This window comes from Ambystoma mexicanum, chromosome 5p, assembly GCF_040938575.1.
Source record: "Ambystoma mexicanum isolate Mex_15411 chromosome 5p, UKY_AmexF1_1, whole genome shotgun sequence".
NCBI lineage: Eukaryota > Metazoa > Chordata > Amphibia > Caudata > Ambystomatidae > Ambystoma > Ambystoma mexicanum.
The window spans coordinates 1284797780-1284820021 of record NC_090930.1 but is presented as its reverse complement, the minus strand read 5'-3'; positions in this window follow the sequence as shown (position 1 = coordinate 1284820021).

The window sequence follows — 22242 nt, the reverse complement described above, 5'->3', positions numbered from 1 at the left end:
TGCTGGAATATGGGCTGGCCCAGCACGATCAGTAATCTTAGACTAAGCACCACGGTACTCCCAAACAGATAAGATCTCACTTGTCACGGGTGTATATGATGCTGCACATGTTCGCTGTAGTCAAAAAGGCATTGCATCTTTAGTGATTGCTTTAACACTGACTTCTAGGTCCTGCTGGTCATTTATTGAAAACGAACCGCTCATTTGTGAGACTGAATCCTCCTCTTGCATTTTGACAGATTCCTACCCCCATCAGATATGTTGGGGGAAATCTCAATCTTTTCACTTGGCAAGATGATGTCACATGTTACCCTTATTAGATCGGTTGATTAAGCACTGCCTTTTCATTTAGATGGGTGCTTCTGACTACCTGCACTGAATATACTCCACGTGCTGGGCTCCACCATTTCAAGAGTGGACCGGGCTCCTACCAAAACAGGTAGGAAGCCCGCCAATTTGGTGATCTTAAATTATTTCTATAATGTAGCAACACATTCTTCTTTGAAATAACACATCACCCCCTCTTGTTTGTCCCATGTTTAGACACATCGCACATTAGCCTTTGCTCATTACCAATCCATCTACGTCCTGAGGAAGGCCGCTTGCCTGTGACACCATAGTCCGGTGACTAGACGGCCGAAACACACCATGTCGACCTAATAATAGAAACAACTGTCAGCACTGCTAAAACCAGGGCAGGCCCCCCAACAAAGAAAGGAAATTGACAAATAGACACTGCAGATTTTCAGTGACTCACCCATGTGTCTATAAAATGTACTATGTTGATACTAATGTGTAAAAAAAATTGGTTGAAGGCTATTTTTGCCAATGAATGTGTATAGATGAATACATTTTTGTTTTTTTTTGTGTAATTTTAAATTCAGATGATTGATACAAGACCTGTGGATATATAAATAAAAAACTGATGTTATTATGTCAAATAGAAATAGACATCACTTGTTTTGTATCCCATGAAAAATAATCTATAGTTAAAATTAAAAGGAAGGTGACAAAATAGCCTTGACCAGACAGATATTGTTCACTTAAGTAAACAATAAATCCTTGATGTTATCTTAGGCTTGAGTACATCTAGGGCCCCTGGACATGATGGGCTGTCCAAGTATGCATTGAAGCTAGCATCGGAGGAATGGTCCGAACTAGCATTTCTTCTCTTTTGTCAAAATCTGAGAGAAAAAAGATCTCACAAAACTGGAAGTGGTGATTGTACCAATCTTTAAAAAGAATCAAGATTGGATCCGGGCAACTACCGCCCAATAGCATTATTGGATAGTCTGGAGAAAATGTTTGCCACTCTGATATTAAGTCCTTTGACTAAATGGGCTAGAGATTCGAGTCACCAAGACCCCAGACATACAGACTTTATAAAGGGCATAGGAACTAGCCTGAACTTATTACCACACAATTTACTAAAGCTCCAGGCAATTAAGGGGAAAAGTATACTATACATTGCCTCGATTGACCTGGAGCAACCATTTGATAGAGTGGATCGTGGACGATTATGGGCCAAACTGAGGGAATAGAGCTGCCCAGAGCATTTGGTAGAACCTATGGAGGCACTGTACCAATATACAGCGATTCAGGTTCACCTGAACCAACAAGGCCTTTTGTCGGAGGCAATTAAGGTTGACAGGAGCCTGAAGCAGGGGTGTGCCTTTGCTCTGATCCTTTTTAACCTGTACATATCTGACTTCGGAGAACTACAAAAGGGGGCGCGTGGATTCCCGCCAAAAATCAATGGGAGGGCGATTCTGTGCATTATCTATGTGGCTGATCTCCTCCTGATTGATAGAACACCAATTGGGTTGCAAATATGTTTGGATGCTTTATACTCTTATATGGCTGTAAATGAATTAAGAGTCAAATAAATCCTGATTTTAACAGAAAGATTAGCGGGAGACAAATAAGAACTCAAAAATGTTATCTAATAATTTGGAATGTGTTGCCTCCATCACTTATTTGGGAGTATGCATTAACAAAAGAATTGCTGAAACTCTGCAGGTAAAGATATTGAGGCTGAAGACTAAAAACCCTTGCTTTCAAGGTATGATTTTACAAAAACGTTTTGGAACATTTTCTATGCACCATTTAATCATCTCATACAACCAGAAGGTGATTCCTATTTTATCATGTGGAGCCGAATCCACCTTGAATCTGACATGGCAAATATGGGAGACACTTGAAGGTGCCTTTTGGAAGCAAATTTTAGGTCTTCCAAGAGGCTTGCCGGTGGCATGCATAAGATTAAAACTAGGTTTGCCCTTGTTATATTATGTTTTTCTCTGGAAAACATCCCTATTCCACAAAAGCCTACTCTCCCACACAGCCCCACAATTGAGTCTCTTGGGAAATAATGCTTTGATTCAAGGCGCTGACCACTTAAAATTGTGGAAGACAAAGTGTGTGAACATCCTGTCTGATCTAGACTCATCAGTCAAAGTCCTTATATCCAACACTGTCTCTGTAAAGAAGAAATTGAGTAGACAGGATTCAATATTCACTCAACTTAAGTGGAATATTTCGGTTTTGATGAAAGACTATGCCCTTGCATGCAAATCCCTAAGGGAGATACCTAGATATCGCAAAAGATTTCACTGCCCAGTGATTAGGGCTCATTTGATAAGAGTGTGTTTAAACCTATATCCAAACAGAGAGGTTTTAGCTACTCTGATATAATTGATTGGCTTGGAAAAGAGGTGTAGATTTTGTAAGCTCCCAAGTGAAATAGAGTCACTAAAACATCTGCTAACCTCCTGTACAGGCTTAACTGATCGGCATACCCAGTTCTGGGGGCATAAAATAGCAACGGCCCCGACATTGTCTCAGGACGAATGGTGGCAGAGATTATTGTTGGGTGAACATCTACCTCTAGTTTTTGCTGTGGTTAAATTCCTTGAGGGATTGATGGATGATAACGAATAATGATCATGGACTGGATTGAGAAATGATTCGTAAAATAATCTGGTTAAACTGGAGGATGAAGGTCTATTCCCTTGGAATTTGAATTCGAATGTTGAAGTGGTTGGGGAGTTTGGGGGAACTGGGGAGTGCCAAGTAGAAAGAAAATACATTTCTTATTGTCAGATTTACGGGACAGATAATGTGTTCAATTGATTTGGAAGCGTGCCCTGGATTGCCTTTATGGTTTTTCTTTTTCTTTTTTTCTCCCCGTCCTTCTTTGTGTTTTATTTTATTTATTTCTTTTATTGTGCTTTTCTCCTTAAAAAGGATGAGGTTAATTTATCGAAAGATGTTTTTTAAAGGTTTTCAAAAAACAATAAACAAATAATAATATTCATAATAATTGGTCTGTGTATCATGGTATATGTTTCCTGAGTAGGGTGTAAAATATATTGGTGATTACATCTGTGTGTATGTATGCATGCTTTATTTGTTTATTAACATGTTTACAGAGGTCGAAGTGGGCGGGAGCGGTCGGAGCGGTGCTCCTATACTTTTTATTTTTCAGTTTCACTGTTCCTATACCATTATTTTAAAAAGAAACCGTTCCGGAACAGTTTCGTTTTAAAATAAAAGTGTAGGAAGAAGTTGAAGCTTGCACTTCAGTGCAGTGCACATTCCCATAAATAGCAGGTGTGTTTATTTGGGGGTGTGGATTGTGTTTGGGAGGGGTCGCAGGGAGGTGGTTTGTGGGAAGCGGGGGCAGACCAGCAGGGAACATAGCTCCACTACTTCTTTTCGTACACTTCGACCACTGCATGTTTATATTTATTGAGCTCACATGTTCATAAGTGAAATATAGACATAGTGAACATGCCAAAAAGTGAATATCCCAAGTGTGAATGATCTGCTTTAAAAACGTGTTTGGTGCGCGGAAGCTGCACTTAAGAGCAACACTCTGGCATAAAACCTTGAAAATCAAAGTAGACAATTTGGAGATATTTGACAAGAAATCATGTTTTACTTGCTCTATGCTTTGCTCAATCGCACATATAACATTGTAAATATCTTGATGTTTTCCCTAATTGCATGAGTACAGTGGTGGAAAAGTGAAAATGCCACCTGCAAAGTATGCTCTGTAGGATAAATTTACAATGGGTTCCTATGGAATCTGCCAATATTCACAGTTGGTAATTTTAGGTGGATTCCATTGGAATCCTTTGCATTAACGCCAGCAGAAAAATCCATGCTGAGGTTAATGCACCAACATTTGTATGACAGGGCAGGAAATGGAGGCTAACACTTCATACCTCTCTGGTTCCCAACTCTGTCATTTACATTGAGCCAAAAGAGGCAAATTGTCCGAAATTTCCCACTTTCTGTGGAGTGCAGAGCTTGCAGCATCACATAGCAACCTCGCCTCGGTTGATCCTCTCATCCCTGAGACTCCACACAATTTCTGGAGGTAATATTATAATTATCAGCACTCTGATGCCGTTGCTTTATGTGTTAAGAAACAGAAGAAGCACTGCTTTACAATTGTGTGCACAACCCACTTGGGCCCCCCAATGCACCCCTGTGCTTCCACCTTGCGTCCTTGCAGCACACAAAGACCTACACGTTTTAAGGGCACTTGATCTCTTGTGTATCTCGACAGCCTGTTCCTTTTTCAATAACACTGCCACATTCTCTCACAAGCCATGACTTCCTTGGTTTGATTCCTAGTTTCCGCCTTGCATCACCTGATTGGCCAGGCATATATTCTTATTCATCACCCAAGGGAGTCGGCAGGTGCAGCCATCCCCCTTCTTGAAACCCATTCCTGAAGCTCAGGGACTACACTGTCTGCCATGTCTCGGCCTCAGAGAGTGGTGAGTGGCCCCCTTGCCACAACTGAGGGTCGCACCTACCACCACCATCGTGGATATCACCCAGCATCCATGGGTAAGCCCCTCACCCTCTTTGCCTCGCCTCATCCTCTTACTAGCCCCTGTGGCATTGCACACATCTTTGTGATCATTCACCTACCCATTATATGACCCACCAAACCCCTGAGCCACTTTGCTCACTCCCTCCCATCGCTGCTGGTACTACACACGTCTCTGCACCTCTTTAACTTTTTGCTAGGCCACAATCGTTAATTACCATGTCCTCTATGCTGGTCTTGATTGGTTATACATGAATTATGCCTCAGTACTTGATCGGCACTCCGTAGTAATCTATTCAACCTCAGCTGAACATTTGCATGGAAGCCAGCACTCTTCTTACTGCACCACATTGATCCTCTTATTTTCTGTGCTCTATTTACTGATGTATTCTTAACTAAAGTGTCACTCTGTCCACTGCATGCATGTTAGGTGCATCTTCCTATATGCCAACTCTGTCTATGTGTTAATTGTACATGCTATCCATGTTCAAGAACTTCAATACTGCTCATCCTTATTGCACGATGTTCCAAATAGTTCCTTTCTGGTGACTGTACTTAAATTGTTTCATTTATGTGCTTATTTTCAGGAAACCCCATATTGGGTACTCAAAACATTTGCCTATTGCCATTTTCCATTCATGCTTGATTTTCAAATCTAGGTGGGTTTTTAACTCATCTGTTTCCCATGTTGAATTGTTGCATTTCTGCTGCCCTCTGGTACTCATATTTAGGTATTTTCAATAACTGCTTCTAATGTTGAATTTTGTTAAAATACCTCTCATCTCTGTCTGCTTGGCTGCTAGGCTGCCTGGTGAGTTCCTTCATGCACTGTTCCAGCAGTCTGTCCCTTGCCACCCACCTCCCTCCCGGATGGTCCTCCCTATCCCCTCTTATTTATTAGAACTGATATTCTATCACCTATCCTCCCTCTCTTTCAAGCCAGGTTTTCTGCGACTGAGTGCTATGTTTCACTCAGGAACATGTTTAAGAAGCATCTCCTGGCATCCAACCCTGGCCTGCCCATTGCAGATACCTACAACAATGCATCCTCCAGGCAGACCATGACAGACATCCTCTGTGTCACTCCTTCTCCTGACCTATGGACTCCCCATATGATTTCTGTCCTTTCCCCTTTCTCTTCTTTGCCTATTAATGGTGGCACCAGATGGGAAGTGCTCGTGGCACACTACTCATCCTCCATGTGTATCATTAATGTCTATCAGAATGACACTATCATGGCCCACGGCTCTCAGCATAATTTCCTTTTTATTGATATGTGTATCCCGTCTCTCATAAACTTCCCCCTCTCTCCTGCCAGTCCTCCCTCTCCCTTCCCTCTGACCTCTGTACCCCCTCCAAGGGCTGTACCCCACCCCTGTACACCTCCTCATAAGAACTTCAATGGGCACAATCAGCTTCACTTAGCTACTCTCAACTCCCGCTCTGCTGTCAACCACTCCTCTGACATCTGTCACCTCCTTGAAGACCTTGTCCTTGATGTCCTGGCTCTCACTGAGACGTGGTTCAAGGCCAGGCCAGATCTGTCACTGCTTTTGATACTGTTCTCCCTGAAGGCTACAAAATCCTTTCCAATCCCAAGCCCACCCTTTCTGGGGGCAGATTGAGCCTGATTTTCTCTGAATGGGTCTCTGCCACCATCTTTCCCACTCAACCATTCTCTCCCTTGTTTTGTTTTGTCTATAGGCTGGGTGTCACTCCCAACCTCTCCCTCACTCTCGCCACTATCTATAGGCCTCCTGGACCTAACGCCCATTTCATCTCTGAATGGGCTGACTTCTGCTCCTCTCTTCTGATCTCCTCCCCCAAACCTCTCTTCCTTGGGGACTTTAATATCCACCTCTAGACTCTGGATCCAGCCACTCTTCCTCGACCTCTGTGACTCGCTATCCCTCACAATTCTCCCTTCCGAGCTGACCCACTCTGCCGGACACATCTTGGATGCGCTGATTTTTACAGACGTCCCTCTCTCCAACCCTTTAACTACTTCTCTCTCCTGGTCTAATCACTCTCTCCTCTCCTCCAATCTGGAGCTCGTGGCTCCCCAGCAACGCCTCTGCCTGCACTGCCAGTCTTGTTCTCCCTCATGCAAATGATGAAGCGTGTGAGTCGCTGCTTTCGCTGCCACCTTCATTCCCCCTCCTACCCCTGCTAGTGACTCTCATAACGACTCAGCACTTGATAACCTCCATCTCTCCATCTCCAACACTCTGGACTTCCTTGCCCCTGTCATGAGGATCTGGATGAAGCCTTCCTCCAAGTGCAACTCTTGGTAGGACTCTGACCTGCCCACTCTGAAGCGCAAGTGCAGAGTTGCTGAGTGGAGGTGGTAGGCCTCGAATACATCATCTGACAAACTGGCCTGATACGTGCTCCAAAGGCAATAACGACTCTGCATCCGCTATAGGAAGTGGGCGCATGTACAAGCCCACATCTCTGGGGCGACCAATGACATGGCTGACCTTTTGAAAATTTGCAAATAACTTTCCATTCCTACTACAGTCTCCTCTTCTCCTCTTCCCCCCCAGGCCCTCTGCACTGGCTTCCCACTTCTCCACCAAATCCCATGACATCCTGTCCTCACTGTCCTCTACTCCTCCCCCATCACCCACCCCTCTTCCCTACCTTATCCGCCCCCACTCTCCCCATACTATTCTCCTTCTCTCCCATTGCACCTGATGAGGTCTCTAAAGTAGACTGCTCTATGAAAATCTCATCCGAACAGGTGCTCCCCTGATCTTCCTGAACTATCAAGGATAACATCTCCTCTATCTCCCCTGCCTTGGCTGACTTCTGTAACTATGTACTTGCCACTGGCTCTTTCTCACAACCCCTTAAGTACTCCCTTGTGCACTCTCTCCTAAAAAAGCCATCTGCAGACTCTTTCTGCCCTGCTAACTAACACCCTCGATCACCCATTTCCTGGGCAAACACCTAGAGAGGTTGGTCATCCCCCATCTGCCCAAACACACTGAATCCGCTGGCTGTCTCAATTTTTTTTAAAACTTGATTTTTTTTTTTTTTACATGAAAAGAAAAGCAGGCCATGCACCGGCTGGAGCAAAGTCCCCAAAATCCACACTCCTCACCCCACCCCTCTTCGTCTCTGTTGCTAGATCTGTATCCAAATGTCTGGGCTACCAGCAAGGTCACGTATTCTCACTGGTTTCTTCTTGTTATGGAGGAGAGCGCTGATTTCAGCCTGGGGATGAAGTCTGTGAAGAAGATGTGTCTGCATTGGATATCAGGTATGATACGTAGGGTCCCCAGATGTCCGGGGGCGGGGGGCGGGCATGCAGAGGTATTGTCTTTATAAAGCACATTTCTACATCTTGGCTGTAAAACTCACATTGTTTAGCCAATGATGTAGGCTCGGCAGGGGCCCCTCGCCCCCAGTTGATTGTGACCCTTCTACGTGCTAGGACTAGTAGAAGGTTTGCCATATTCGATCGGCTTCTGGCAGGTGTTTGGTTAGGCTTAGAAGTGCTATAATGGGTTTGGGTTCCAGTTGTGTTCCTATAATGGCCGAGATATTCTCAGGTACCAGGTTCCAAAATGACGAGATGCTTGAGCATGCCCACACTAGGTGTATGAAATCTGCATCTGGGGACCCGCAGTGGCTGCAGGCTGCCGATATTGTTGGGAGTTGTGCGTGAAGTTTTGACGGTGTGTGGTACACTTGGTGGAGGTAATTCAAGTGGATTTGTGTGTATCTTGTATTGATAGCTACTTTCTGGATAAGTCGCAATATGTAGTCCTAGTCGCAGTCTGCTATTGTGGTATCGAGGGTTTTTTCCCATCTCGTTCTGGGGTTTGCAGATGGCAGTGTCGTTTTGGTCAGGAGTGATTTGTAGATTTTGGAAACCAGTCATCCATCACCCTGATATTATATCACCCTGTGGAGAAGCTACCATGTGGGTGGTTGTCGAGGGAAAGTGGCAAGATTTGTTTGGAGAGCGTGGCGTAGCCGAAAGTAGATGAACATGTCCAGGGCGTTGTCGCCTCCCTTGTCTCGAGCTTGTTGCGGTGTCAGAAATGTGCCTTCGATGAAGAGGTTGTTTATTGTTTTTATTTGCAGTTTGTCTGCCCATTGTAGATAGATTCTTTCATTGGTTAGGGGTATTCCCGGTATGAACCTTGCTGGGATAAGAGGATAGAATCTGACTTAGATGTTACTCTTTAGAGCGATCTTTTTCCAAATGGTGTACGTGGTAAAGACAATGTTCATTGGTGTGCGGGGCGCCTTTAGTTGGCCAAAGATGACGGCTCTGAGGAGGTAGGAGGTCGCCAGGACTCTTTCAATCTGGACATGGGGTCTGATAAAGTTTGTGGCATACAGATGGCTGAGGAATTGGGCTTGTGCGGCCCAATAATAGAGCTCTAGGTCTGGAAGAGCCAGTCCACCTTGTGTCACGAGTTGGATCAGTGTAGTGTAGGCCACTCTTGCTGCCTTGCCTGCCCATAGTAGGTCGAGGATCAGGCTTCTGATGCGCTGAAGGAACTGCTGTGTTAACACCAGTGGGATATTCAAAATCAGGCATAGGAATTTAGGTAGAATGACCATTTGGATCAGGGAGACCCTTCCCCAGAGCGTGAGCCGGAGGAGCTTACACCTGTTTATCTTGCTTTGGATCACTTCCACTGTTTTCTCATAGTTATCCTGCATGATATCCCGACTGGAACTGGACAGGAGAATGCCCAGATATCTGACTTTCGACTGTTGCCACTTGAAGCCAAAGTCATCCGTAAATTCTTGAGTGAGGTTGGTCAAGGGAAAAATTATGGATTTCGAGTGATTAATTTTCAGTCCCGAGAAGTTGCCGAACTTGAGCACTGCGCGCATCACTGGGTACAAGTTCTCTGCGGGATTGTGAAGGAAGAGGGCCATGTCGTTGGCGTATAGCGATATGATCTGCTTGTGTGGGCCCAGGGAGAGGCCCCTGTCTAAATGACTGGATCGGAGGTCAGAGGCTAGGGGTTCCATCACTAGTGCAAATAGTATTGCTGCCAGTGGGCAGCCTTGTCTTGTCCCTCTTTGTAGACAGATGTCAGTTGATCATGAGTTACCCAGGATGATGTTGGATGTCGGGCGTTCATATAGGAGGGTGATTAGTTTGATGAAATATTTGCCTAGGCCCATGCATTCCACGATGGTGAAGAGGAAGGGCCACTTGACAGAGTCGAAGGCTTTTTCGCAATTGAGTAGTACCGCTATCGCTTGGCACTCCGGGTCGAGGGCTTCCATAACCCCCGAACATCCTTCTTATGCCGAATAATGTTTTCCTGACTGGTATAAAGCCTGCTTGGTTGGCCAGTACCATGGCAGGCATTAGGGGGAGTAGCCTTGTTGTCAGGATCTTCGCCAGTATCTTAATATCTATGTTAATTAAAGAGATGGGTCTGTATGAGGCTCATTCTTTTTCTGGTTTACCGGGCTTGTGTAGAAGGATTATATTGGCCATACGGAGAGTTGGTGGTAGCTTTCCGATAGTTAGGGCCTCTTCATATACTTGTAGTAGGAGTGGAGCCAGGAGTTGTGCAAAGGTTTTGTATAATTCGCCTATTAGACTGTCTGGTCCAGAAGCCTTAGTGTTGGGTAGTTCTTTGATTGCTTCGAGGATTTCTTCTAGGGTGATAGGCTTGTTGAGTGTTTTAGGGAGTTCAGCGGTCGTCCAGTAAAGTTTGATATTGTCTAGGTATCGGGCCAGGTCGAGTGGATCGGCGATGTAGTAGGTATTGTAAAGTGTTTGATAAAATTTGCGAAAGGATTCGACTATTTCTTCTTCGGTGTATACCAAATTGCCGTTTGGGTCGTGAATCCTTTCGACTAGGGTAGGTTTTCTTTCGGCCGCCACAAGGCTTGTCAGGAGGGCTTTGGGTTTCTGTCTTTCGCCATACTGGCATATTGTGTGGTTTCTGGTCAGGAATTTCACTTCTCTTTCAGCTGTGACTCTGAAAGTTTCTAGTTCTGCTTTGAGAGCTGCCAGGGATTGGGGATCAGTTGACGTTGAGCAATTATGTTCTAGATTCTTGAGTCGGGTTTCGCTCAAAGCCAGTTCTCTCCTTATCAACTTCAATATCCTGTTCTCTTTTGCCAGGCATACCCCCCTATCGTAACATTTTAGTGCTTCCCAATATGTGCCTGCCGATGCTACTGAACCTTAGTTTATTTCAATGAAGGACAGTATCTCGACTCACAGTTCATCTGCAAAGACTTGGTCCTGAAGGGCTCCTGGCTTGAACCTGTAATAGGGTTTGTTTTTACTGCCACTTGGTGCGTTACATTCAAGGATTACTGTGGAGTGGTCTGATAGCGTTCTGGGCAGGATTTGGCACTGCTCCCAATTCAGTGGACTGTGGGAGGACACAAGGAGGTAGTCGAGTCACAAACTGGGTTTGTGGACCCATGAATGATAGGTATATTCGTGGGCCTCCCAATGTTTATGCCTCCAGATGTCACTGAGGTTGTAGGCATCACATATTTCTGTGATTTGCAAACTGGCTTTGGAGGGAGGGGTCTTCGAGTTATGAGATTTATCTTTCTTGGGATACAATGTTGTGTTTAGGTCGCCTCCTCAGATGATCGTTGTCGATCCCACTGCTTCTAGGTGTGTCATCACCCAGTTGTAGTTGTTTGGTCCGTTGAGGTTTGGGCCATAGGAGTTGACCAGGATGATTTCTTTGTCTTCTATGATCCCTCATACCAAAAGTGTCCTGCCCTCTGGGTCTTTTTCTGTTGATATTAGTCTGAACTTTGTTTTATTGTCGATTAAGATGGCGACCCCTCTGGTGTAGGATGAGTAGGAGGCGAAATATCTATGGCAGCCCCGGGTATTTTCAGAACGCAGGAATTGTGTAATTTTACATGTCTTGGTTGGCTGATTGCCACCCCTAATGTTCCATGTGGCTAAATTGAATTTGTCGGTTGATCCTTAGACCCTTGTTGGAGTTTTTGGTACCTTCTGCGTCTGTGCTTGTGATGTGATGTGTCCTTCTTGTCGCCTTCTTGTCTGTCGGTTGATGGCTCTTTGGTGACATGATGTGGCATTTAACAGAGGTTTCTGGTGGGGTCGGGCTTCAGGAAACCGGGCCACGATCGGTGCATGCTTGAATTCGTAGGTCCTCTTTGTCTGAGAACACCCCAACTCACCCTTGTCTAACAGTCTCTGAACTCCATCCCTTGCGCGGGCAACCCCCAACTGGACTGTAGTTAGCATCCCTCCCCGTTAGTGAAATCATTAACAGTGCTGCTCCTGGGGCGCTAGTAGCCTTCCAAGATGAGAGGCTCTGTTATTAATACAGGAATGTGATTCTCTGCTGGTGTTGTCTGCTTTTGTTGTGCTTAGTTACGTGCCTGTATGTCATTTCATGGTGGGTTCCTCCTCGCCCTGTCCCTCTGTGGCGGCCTTGGGTTGTTGTTGAGGGGGCCTGCAGCCGACTCTGTCGGGGAAGGAGTTTGCTTCCTTTGGTGAGTCGAAAAATTGGACCTTCCAATCATGTTGGACCCATAGCTTAGCGCCTGGACGGCCAGAAAGAAATCTGATTAGAATTGAATGCTATCCCCATCAAATTGAAGTTCACCCCTGTCCCTGGCAAGTCTCAGGATGTTTTCCCGGTCCTTGTAATTAAGCAATTTAGCTATGAAGGGGCGCTGGGTTGCCCATAGAATCGATCGAGTAGTCGGAATCCTGTGAGCTCTCTCCATGACAAACAAATGGGACTGTGCCTCGGCTCCGAAGAGTTCGAAGCATATTTTTTTGACGTGGTCTTCCATCCTCATCTGTAGTTGCTGTTCCCTTATCCCAACCAGCCTTATGTTATTTCTCCGGGAGCGACCTTCTACGTCTTCATTCTTTGCGGTTGTTGTTTTCATTTGGCCCTCCAGAATTGACACTTTAGCCATTAGTGTTGCTGTGGTATCGTCCAAATCAGAGACCCTTTGTTCTACTGTATCAAGCCTGTATGCATGTTTGTCGAGGCGGTGCTGTAATTGATCCACCTTGGAGGACAGTGCATCCATCTTGTAGTCAAGGCTTCTGATCCTGGCTTTCAAGTCGAGGAGGATCTCTCTAATGTCCAGCGCTCGAGGGGGTTCCTCCTCATGTATTTATTATTGCATGGGAGACCTCTTTCTGCTGGTGGGTCTAGGTGGCCTAGCCTTGGCTCAAAGTTTAGTTTACGTTGGGATTTGTCAGATTTTCCCATGGCGAGACCTGTGAATCTGGAACTTGGGAGGCACTGGAGATATGGTGGTGTGTGGTGCCATTAAGGCTGGGTGGGATTCTCGGCCCCCAAGCAATAGAATAGGATAGCTGGTTAGTCAAAGTTGTTTAGTACTGGATTTCCAGTGGAGTGTTCGGCAGTGTGGGTGTGTTGGTTGCTACTGTTGGAGGTCTGTGGATTTTTAGGCAGATGTCCATTTTTCAGGGACACAGGGTGTCACCTGGGCATCAGAAGCTATATGACAGCAGCAGTAGGCTAGTGGGTTGCCTCTGATAAGGGTTTCCTCCTCTACTGTTTTGGAGATGTACGGAGGGAGCAGGGACCCAACTGTGCTTGGTTGATGTTGTGGGATTGGTCCCTGTGTTATGCGTCTGTGGTATAGCTCACATGCCAGGGTTTCGTTCCCCAGCTCCAGCTAAGACCTGGGTCCCCACTGGTCTTCTTCGAGGGTGTATAGAAGTTATTTTGTAGGGTCTCGTGGAGGATCTCACCTCAGAGCCCGGTGGTCGGCGCCTCGATTTCTGAGGTTTCTGATTTGTGAACACTTTGTCCGTGGTGAGCAGCGTCGTTAGGTTGGGGTCGTTTCTTTCATTATGTTGCCCACCGCCTCCACCAGAGGCCGTGTAGAGTAGGGTGTTTCACCTTTGGGGGTTTGTAGGGTTTCTCTTCCGCACAAATGTTACTGTCCAGCAATGGCGTCTTCTGTTCGGATTTACTGCAGGATTACAAAGAGTGCAATGCGCTCCGGGCTGGGGAGCGTGTTACCACGCCCAGGTATTCCTCTTTATGATGTGGCTGTGAGCCACAGGAAGTTGAGCAGTTAATAGCTGCTGCACAGTGTGGTTGTTGGCCCCTCTTTGACTGTACCTCAGGATGTGGGGGTGGGCAACCAGTAGTCATAGTCCGCGGCGGGCACGGTTGAAAACTGTGTTCATCACTTTTCTCCCCTGTTTTTTCTCCCCTTTGCTTTCGTGTTGCCTTGGTCTCTCGTGAGCCGTGTATGTCTGTGGGGGTGGGGTACTCCCCTCTCGGTCTGTGGGTCAACCGCCGCTGCTTGGATGTTGTTGTTGGGAGGCAGGGGGAGCCGGGCCACCGATGTCGATGGTCCCCCACCAGCCCGGCTTGGAGGGGAGGAGCGGGTGGGGGAGGGCCTCGCTGTATGCCACCTACGCAAGGTAGTCCTTACCGGCTGCTTTGTTCGTTGTCCCCGCGGTCACCAGTCTTCCATGCGATAATCACGCTGGCGCCTGCCCCGTGGGTCTGGACTCACCAGGGCCGCGGCTCTGGAGTTGGGCGGAACCTCTCCGCCATCAGCGGCATTGCTTCTGCCGGATTCGCCCACAGTCTGCCACTGCCCGGGCTCTTCTTCAGGAGGCTGGACCTGCAATGCCTTCAGGAGTCCTGCCTCTGGGCCGGGGGTGCCAGGCGAGCCCTCTACATTGCCCCCTTCTGGTAACCTGGCGATTTATTGATGTGGTAGCGGTTTCACAGCGACACACCCGCTCCCCCTTTCATGGGTGATGCAATCTGCTGCCATTACCTTCCTTTTTTGCCACGACCGGATGAACGCACCGGGCACGGGAATGCGCCCAAGGCCCTGTTGTGCCCAAGTTCTATATTCACATGGGTCCACAGGCTTAGGAGGGGTCGCCAGTATTGATTTTAGCCTTAAAGCATGTACCTACGCTTAATGACACTTTCTGGCAGTGGAAGAGGCTATTTACCCATCAGAGAAGCAGCGATTGCTCAGGATTCATTTGGAGCCTCACAGGAGTTCACAGGGGAGCCACCATCTTGGTTGGCTCTCTAGCAACATCTCTGCTGGCTGTCTCCATGACCACCAGTCTGGCTTCAGAGCATTCAGAGGCATGGAACCTGTGCTCCTGAACACCTGTGATGACCTGCAATCAAATCTGGATTCCATCTCTCCCTCTGTTCTTATCCTTCGCCTCTTTCCTCTGCATTTGACATGGTCAACCATGCCATCCTCATAAATCGTCTCTGTGATACTCTTGGCATCATGGACTGTGAACTGGCCTGGCTGACCTCCTTCCTCTCTAACCGACCTTCCCAAGTGCAACTTGGCCCTTTCCTCTCCTCCACCTCACTCTCTACCTATGGTGTCCCTCAGGACTCTAGCCTATCACTGTGGTTCTTCAATATCTACCTTGCCCCTCTTGCCTGCCTGATCTCCACCTTCTCTCCTCACTTTCAGTGTTATGCGGATGACACACAGTTTTCTTTTAATTTTCCCTTGTCTACCTCCTCTTAGTCCTTTCTCATACCTGATGGCTTGACTGCTATTCAGCATGGTGCTCTGCTAATGATCTCTGCCTTAATGCCAATAAGACCAAGATCCTCATCATTGGGACGCCTGCTCCCTGTTTCCCTCCGACTCTCTGGCCACCCTCCTTGGGTCCCTTCACCTCACTCGCTTGTGAGACAAAAATCCTTGGGGTAATCTTCGACTCCTCTCTCTCCTTCTTCCCTCTCATCAAGGATCTTGACAAGAAGTCCAACTTTGAGCCCCACGTCCTCAGAGGCATTCTCCATTTCCTCACCTTTCCCCAGAAGCTCAATGTCTCTAGAGCATTGCTCTGGTTTGCTCTAGGCTGCACTACTGCAACAGCCTCTTCCTCAATCTGCCTCTTTCCTCTCTTTGCACTCTTCAGCTTATCTAGAATAGGGCTGCAAGACTTATCATTGGCTCAAGCTCAGGGACCGCATATCTCCAGCACTAAAATCTCCCCACTGGCTCCCGGTGGCTGTGATGATCAAATTCAATACCCTCTGCATCATCCACTAGGCTTTCTGGGGCCTAGGAACCTGTTTCATCCACTGTTCTCTCCCTAAATAGCTTCCTGCTAGAGTCCTTTGGTCCTCTAGCTCCAACTCCCTGCAGATCAGATGTTTTACCAAGCAGAGAGTGGGGGGTGTATCTCTTTCGTTGGCTGGAGCCCCCCTCTGGTATGGTCTCCTTGCCCCTCTACTTCTTAAGACGGATCTCCTTAAGTTCCAGAAACTTCTCGAGACTTTCCTTTTCTCCTTCTCCTTTGCTCTCCCCCTCCGTGCTTATGTCCCCTGCCTCTGTGACTGGTGCTTGGCCCCTTATGAGTCTTACTGGGAGCAGGCCCCCTCGACCAGTGCTCCCCACCACCCCCAACCAGCACTTGCCCTCAGGCACCCTTCCCCGACTTGCCTGAATCTGGTCCACACAACCTCACACTTGCTGAACCTTACCCCTGGTTTCCCCTGGCACTTTCCCTCCTTCGGCTCCCTCCTGCACTTGCCCAGCCCCTGGGGGCCCCCCTCCTCCCCCCACTTTGCCCCTCCTCCCTCCCTTATCCCAGCCTGACCTCCCTGACTTTCCCCCTCCCCCGCACTTATTGTTCACTGCACTTGCACAGTTCCAATGCCACAAGACCTAGTATAACCGTTTTTTGTTGTTCTCTCCTCTGTATCCACTCCCTTTTCTTGCCTTGTGGCACCTGAAACAGTTGTGTATCACCGCCTTACAAGTGTTCAATAAAATAAAATAAAACAGATGGTGGAAAACGCATGTACTGCTATTTTTTCTTAGATGATTCACCTGGAAACGTCCCCTTTGTTTTTAACCCGATTCTCATCGAATGTCACCAAAATTGGCATGAGATTTCAGAGTTGATAAACTTAATTTTTTCCCAGATACGTTGAATAATCATAGAAAAGGTCAAAGATTTCAGAGAAAAAGACCTTTGCATTATATTATGTAAAGGGTCGTGCAACCGTACATTTGTAATATACAATCAATGGATGTAATAGTTTTAATAGGAAAGTGGTCCACTAACTTATATACAAGCAAGACCATGACCGCATGATGTGATTTATAAACTGCTTCTTAAAATACCAATTACATATGCATAAGCTGTGTGTGTAAAATTGCACGAAAAAAATGCAGACTTTAAAATATCAGTCTAAAAAAACGACTATGGCATTGTTTTTTATATTTACATTGATAGGAAAAGTCAGATTGTCAATGTTTCCCCTTTCTTTAAAATGTGCTGATTATGTCATGTTCTCAAAGAACCACATTTCAATAACTTTATATTTTATATTGTATGATTTCAAATGACGTGATCTTTTTCTTGAGCAACATCCTGCAGGGATTCCTGCTGAAGACATGTTCTCGCGATGCCATCTCGTTTAGAGTCGGTCTACTGGCGCTGATGGCTGATTTACTAAGCACATTTCACAAGAAGGTACTGCAAATGATGTGAACCTGGTGACACACGACAGACCTCATGCTGCCAAGACCACGCCATAGAGAGGCCACTTCTAAACTCGGTGTGAGATTTAAGACAGGCGTGTTACGATATTACTCTTACTCCAAGTGCCGAACTCACTTTACAAACTAACAACACAATTCCATGGTCTCTGAAAGGTAAATAGCTTTCTAAAAAGTAATTCTGCGCTGTAAAATAAGACTGCACGCATGCTGCCTATACTCCTCCTTGGATCTACATAGCAAGTCCGGCAATGCATGTATGAGTATGTTTACTATCCGCCTCTGTGTCGTGTGCTATATGGAAACATCAATAGCAAGGGTTGTATGTTTGAAAATATGTTGCTCCATAAACTCATGTTAGTTCAGGCCATGGACATGCTCCATCACTGCCATCAAGGAATGTCTACACCCTCCCGGGTCGCGTGCAGAAATTGCTTTTGCTGATGGTCTTTCCCGCACTCTGCTACATGACCATAATACACTTCACAATGAAATGAAACGTATGATGCAGAAGATACTTATGCTGCTTCAGAATGATGACAACATCTTACCATAGTTAAATTATTTAATGTGGTAGTTCAAGAGCTATTTAGCACATCTAAAAGAGGGAGCAATTCGCTCGATTCATGACCACCAATAACAGAAATGTCAACAAACAGTAAATCTGACCCCAATCGCCTGTCCAGCTTTACCTGGGATCAAATTGCATCCATTGCTCCAGTGATCGGCCATTCCTGGCTCATGCAGGGATTTTGCCACCGACGTTAATAAGCATAAACATGGGACATAAACATCTCAGATTTAGGGGATTCGCTAGGGTGGGGCTTGGGGCGGGCGGCTATAGCCCCTGGTCTTTTGGCTGTAGCCCCAGATAGAAGCATAGGGGCTACAACCAAAAGGCTGGCCCAGGGTGGAGATCAGGTAAAAGGCTCCCTTAGGAGAGTAAGGCACAAATTCAGCCTGGAGGACACCATCAACAGGAGCTTCAGCTCCAAAGTGGAAAAACAATGTCTTCAGAACTGATTTTTAAAGTCGCTCTTGCTATGTGTCTGACCACTCTCAAGGTAAACGCTGCATTCACAAACTCCAATCTTCAAAGGCCATTTTAATGTACGAATTGATTGCTTTAAGGTTGCCGGTTGGCATTTTTAAAGGCATCTCAAAGTGTCAGAGTTACATTCTGGTGGAAAAAATCATTAGTATTTGCTTTGAGAATTTTCAAACAGATTGATGGTGGGAGAGCGGTTTGCCAGAGAGAACATATTTTGACCTGTGCGCTGAAAACTTTTAAACCCACTGAATGAATGAAGTATTAGTTTCACCCATGTCACAAGCCGAGGACGTCACACCCTAAAAAGCAAACATTGACAAAGCCTATGGGTCTGGCTTGTATTAAGTGTAAGTGTGGTATGGTATAGCAAAGTGGATGGGAAGTGTGTCGATGGGTGTGAGAATTTGGGATATGTTTTGTGTGTTTTTCATTCCGTAAGCAGATGCGTGGGTGATTGGGGTGTTGGATATAGTGAATCCTGCAAAAGGCAACACAATATGGCATGTAATACAATCATAGTCTCAGTATGGTTTACAGTGAGGGTAAATATTCAGAGCAACTTGGTATAGGACGCTGGGACATTCAATGGATTATTATTGGTGTGCCAGTAATGCAGTTTGATGGGGGAGAAGCATGGTAGCTGTAGGGATCAATGAAATAGAAAGGAAGGTGCCAAACCATGATGCAACAAACCTATCAGAGGCTATTTCTGCATCGTGGAGCAGTTGATTTACATCAGGGTCTTCTAAGAATCCTGTCCAATAGCTCTGTAAGGAAGCTGAAAAACTCTCCAACTAGACTTAATACATCTGACCATGTTTCCAGAAAACAAGTCAGTTTAAGCTGGGACACCTGCATGTTTGGTTTTGAATTTGCCGGCTTGGGGTTTTCATCAATTGAGCCTGGCATCAGATTTGGCATTATTGCATATCTCATTGATTTGGAAAACTGAAAGCACTACATTACTGTGAGAGTCACAGCCTATGTACTGTCAATGGGTGACACTGTGTGTTGATCGTTGCCATTGATCCGGCCTGTGAGATACCATTGTGTTTTGATCTTCCCAGGTGTGGGGTGTGTGCATTTGAGAAAGAGAACAAAAGAAAACAAGTGAGAGAAACAGAGAGATGAGGGAGAAACAATGGGAAAAGAGAGAAGGAGAGAATCCATAAGAAAATCCTAACGAGGAAGAGGGAAAGAAAAGGGATGAAATAGCAAAAGAGAAAGAGAGTGACTAAGAAGGAGAAAGAGAGAGAAAAATAGAGAGAGAGAGGGGGAGAGAGAAAGAGAAAGAAAGAAAGATAGAGACAGAGAGAAAGGGACTGATAGAGAAAGAGAGAGGGAGAGAGAGGACAAGATCAAGATGGCAAGATAGAGCGAGACAGAGAAAGTTGGAAAGATCAAAACAGAGTGTGAGGAAGTGTGATATGGAATATATTGTGGTTTAAATAGGTTTCTGTGATTTCCTGGATCTTTATTAACTCTTCTGTTTTGACAATCCTTTTAGAATCTTTCACATTTCTTCGTAGGGCGTGACTTTGAAAATTATTTTTAATTAGGACACGGGAGGGGTGTGAAATCAATTACAATGCTTAAGGCACTGGGGTTTTCTGCCAGTATAAACTCATGTTCCAAGCAAGCACTCCCTCAGAGCATTCAACCGTCATTAAAGATACCTGCTAAAGTACATTTTAAAAATACACTTACTAGCTTTCGCCATGATCCACCACGTAAGTGGCAGAGGCGCTCCACATTGATATCTGGCCGCATGGCCTTCCTCGTATAATTTGGCCTTTAGCCTTCCAAACGTTAGTCGGGGGAGGGGGGCGGGGGCTAATGGCACTAATGCACACTGGACTGGGGCATGCAATCTGATAATGACATGCCACCAGCTTTGGGTCGTGACAAGCCAGCATTGCCTGGCAGCCATTATCCCTGTTGTATTGTTCAGACTTATCTTTCTACGTAATGGTTTTTTGATGGTGGATGTTTTATCCCTTTGTGCCTGTAAATGCACAGTTACAGAGTGCAGTCTCAACTGAAGAATGGGTTGGCTGCTAGCATCCCAGTCAGGGACGTCATTTCACCAAAATGCCAGGGGTAGCGGAAGTGACATCACAGTGCCACGCCCCCACGAGTGACATCACAGGAAGTGATGTCATTTGACCACACCCCCACATGAAGTGATGTCATTAGACCACACCCCACAGGAAGTGATGCCATTTGACCACGCCCCCCACCATGACATCACGGAAGTGGCCTCATAAAGCATTATCCCTCAGTGCACTAAGAAAAACATGGTTACGATATCAGTGTATTGTGACATTTCATACAAGAATGGATCATCATATGTAGCAGTGTTCATGTTGCCACGTGAAGTTATACTTTACATTTCAGAGATTAACAGTTGCAACCTGTTCAAACTCTGCCCCTAAAAATAAGGAAACCCGTGGGTCCGAAAAAACTGAAGTGAAGCATGCGTTCAGTGTCATAAAGTTTGAAGTTAATTTTGTGGTATTCTCTGATTAAATGGAAGAGAGACAGCCATCTTTATGTTGGAACAACTAGGACAAGGCTTTAATGCATAAATAGATATGGACTAACAGATCAGATCATTAACATATGCTGTACATTTTCAATATGTTGCTTCACGTTCATTTACCTCTCACAGCGGTCACAGATAAGGCTGGATGTCAGCTGCTCAATAGTGGTACTGTTTGCTGGCGTTGAGAACACAGAAAGGAAGGAACTCCCACTCGAAGATGCAGGTCTGAAAATAATAACAAAATATCAGAAAGATTAATTTGTGCAACACCAGACCATATCAATTTTTAATAGAGTTTTAGAGTTCTGGGGTGCACGCATCATGCAAAGACAAACTGGACCACAGAGGCTTTGCACATGACAGACCTAGAGAATGACTTCGGCCCGGCAACGATTCATCATTAACCTTCTGTGACTCAGAGGGATGCATGTTATGCACCATTGCCCTAGGATCTCTAGGAACTAGCTCTGTAGGCCGCAGCAGGCCCAGGCTGAGTGTGTGGCTCGGGCAAGGAGCAGTTTACATAATGTCATGTCAAAATGTAAAATCCTAGTTAAATGCATTGCAAAATGTATAGGCTGCAGGCCACAAATGACTTGGATTTCATCTGCCTGTGGTTAATTTGAGCAGTTTAATTTGCATAAGCTGTTGCTGTAAACTGGGCTCAGGAGGGCACATGAACACAGTGGCGAGGGGCAAGGGGCACTTGGACACAGTGACGAGGGGCACCTACAGGCAGTTGTGTAAATACTGACCCCATACTGTGCTGAAGCATGCTCGTTAGCAGCACCTGGAGCACCACTCCTGAAGGTAATCTGCCTCATCCCTCTCTGGACCTGGGAAAGGGAAATAAGAACTGATCTCTATGGCTTCAGGGGATTGTAGTTCCATGACTGCTGCATAGGAATAGCAAGGTAATAAGTACTGCCAAAAGGTGCATTATGGGATATGTAGTATGTGAAGTGAAATAGGGAAGCAAGTGTTGCAAAGGGAAAGCAAAGACAGAAATATGAATACATATTGTCTGGGGCTAATTATGTTGAGGAAGTCAGAGTCCCAATTGGTCCACAATGGGTAACACCAGGGTCGGACTGGGGCATAAAATCGTGTTGAGCAAAATAAAATTGTGGCCCACAGTAGCAAATGGCAATGCATTCCTTTTGTAGCAGACTGTTTGAATAGTACCCGAAGGGGATTTTTTTGATCAAATGTAATACAAATTGTGAAATTTCAAGAATTTTTATTCAGCAACAATGGTCAAAACTACTAGACACATCGTGAAGTAACTCATCAAAG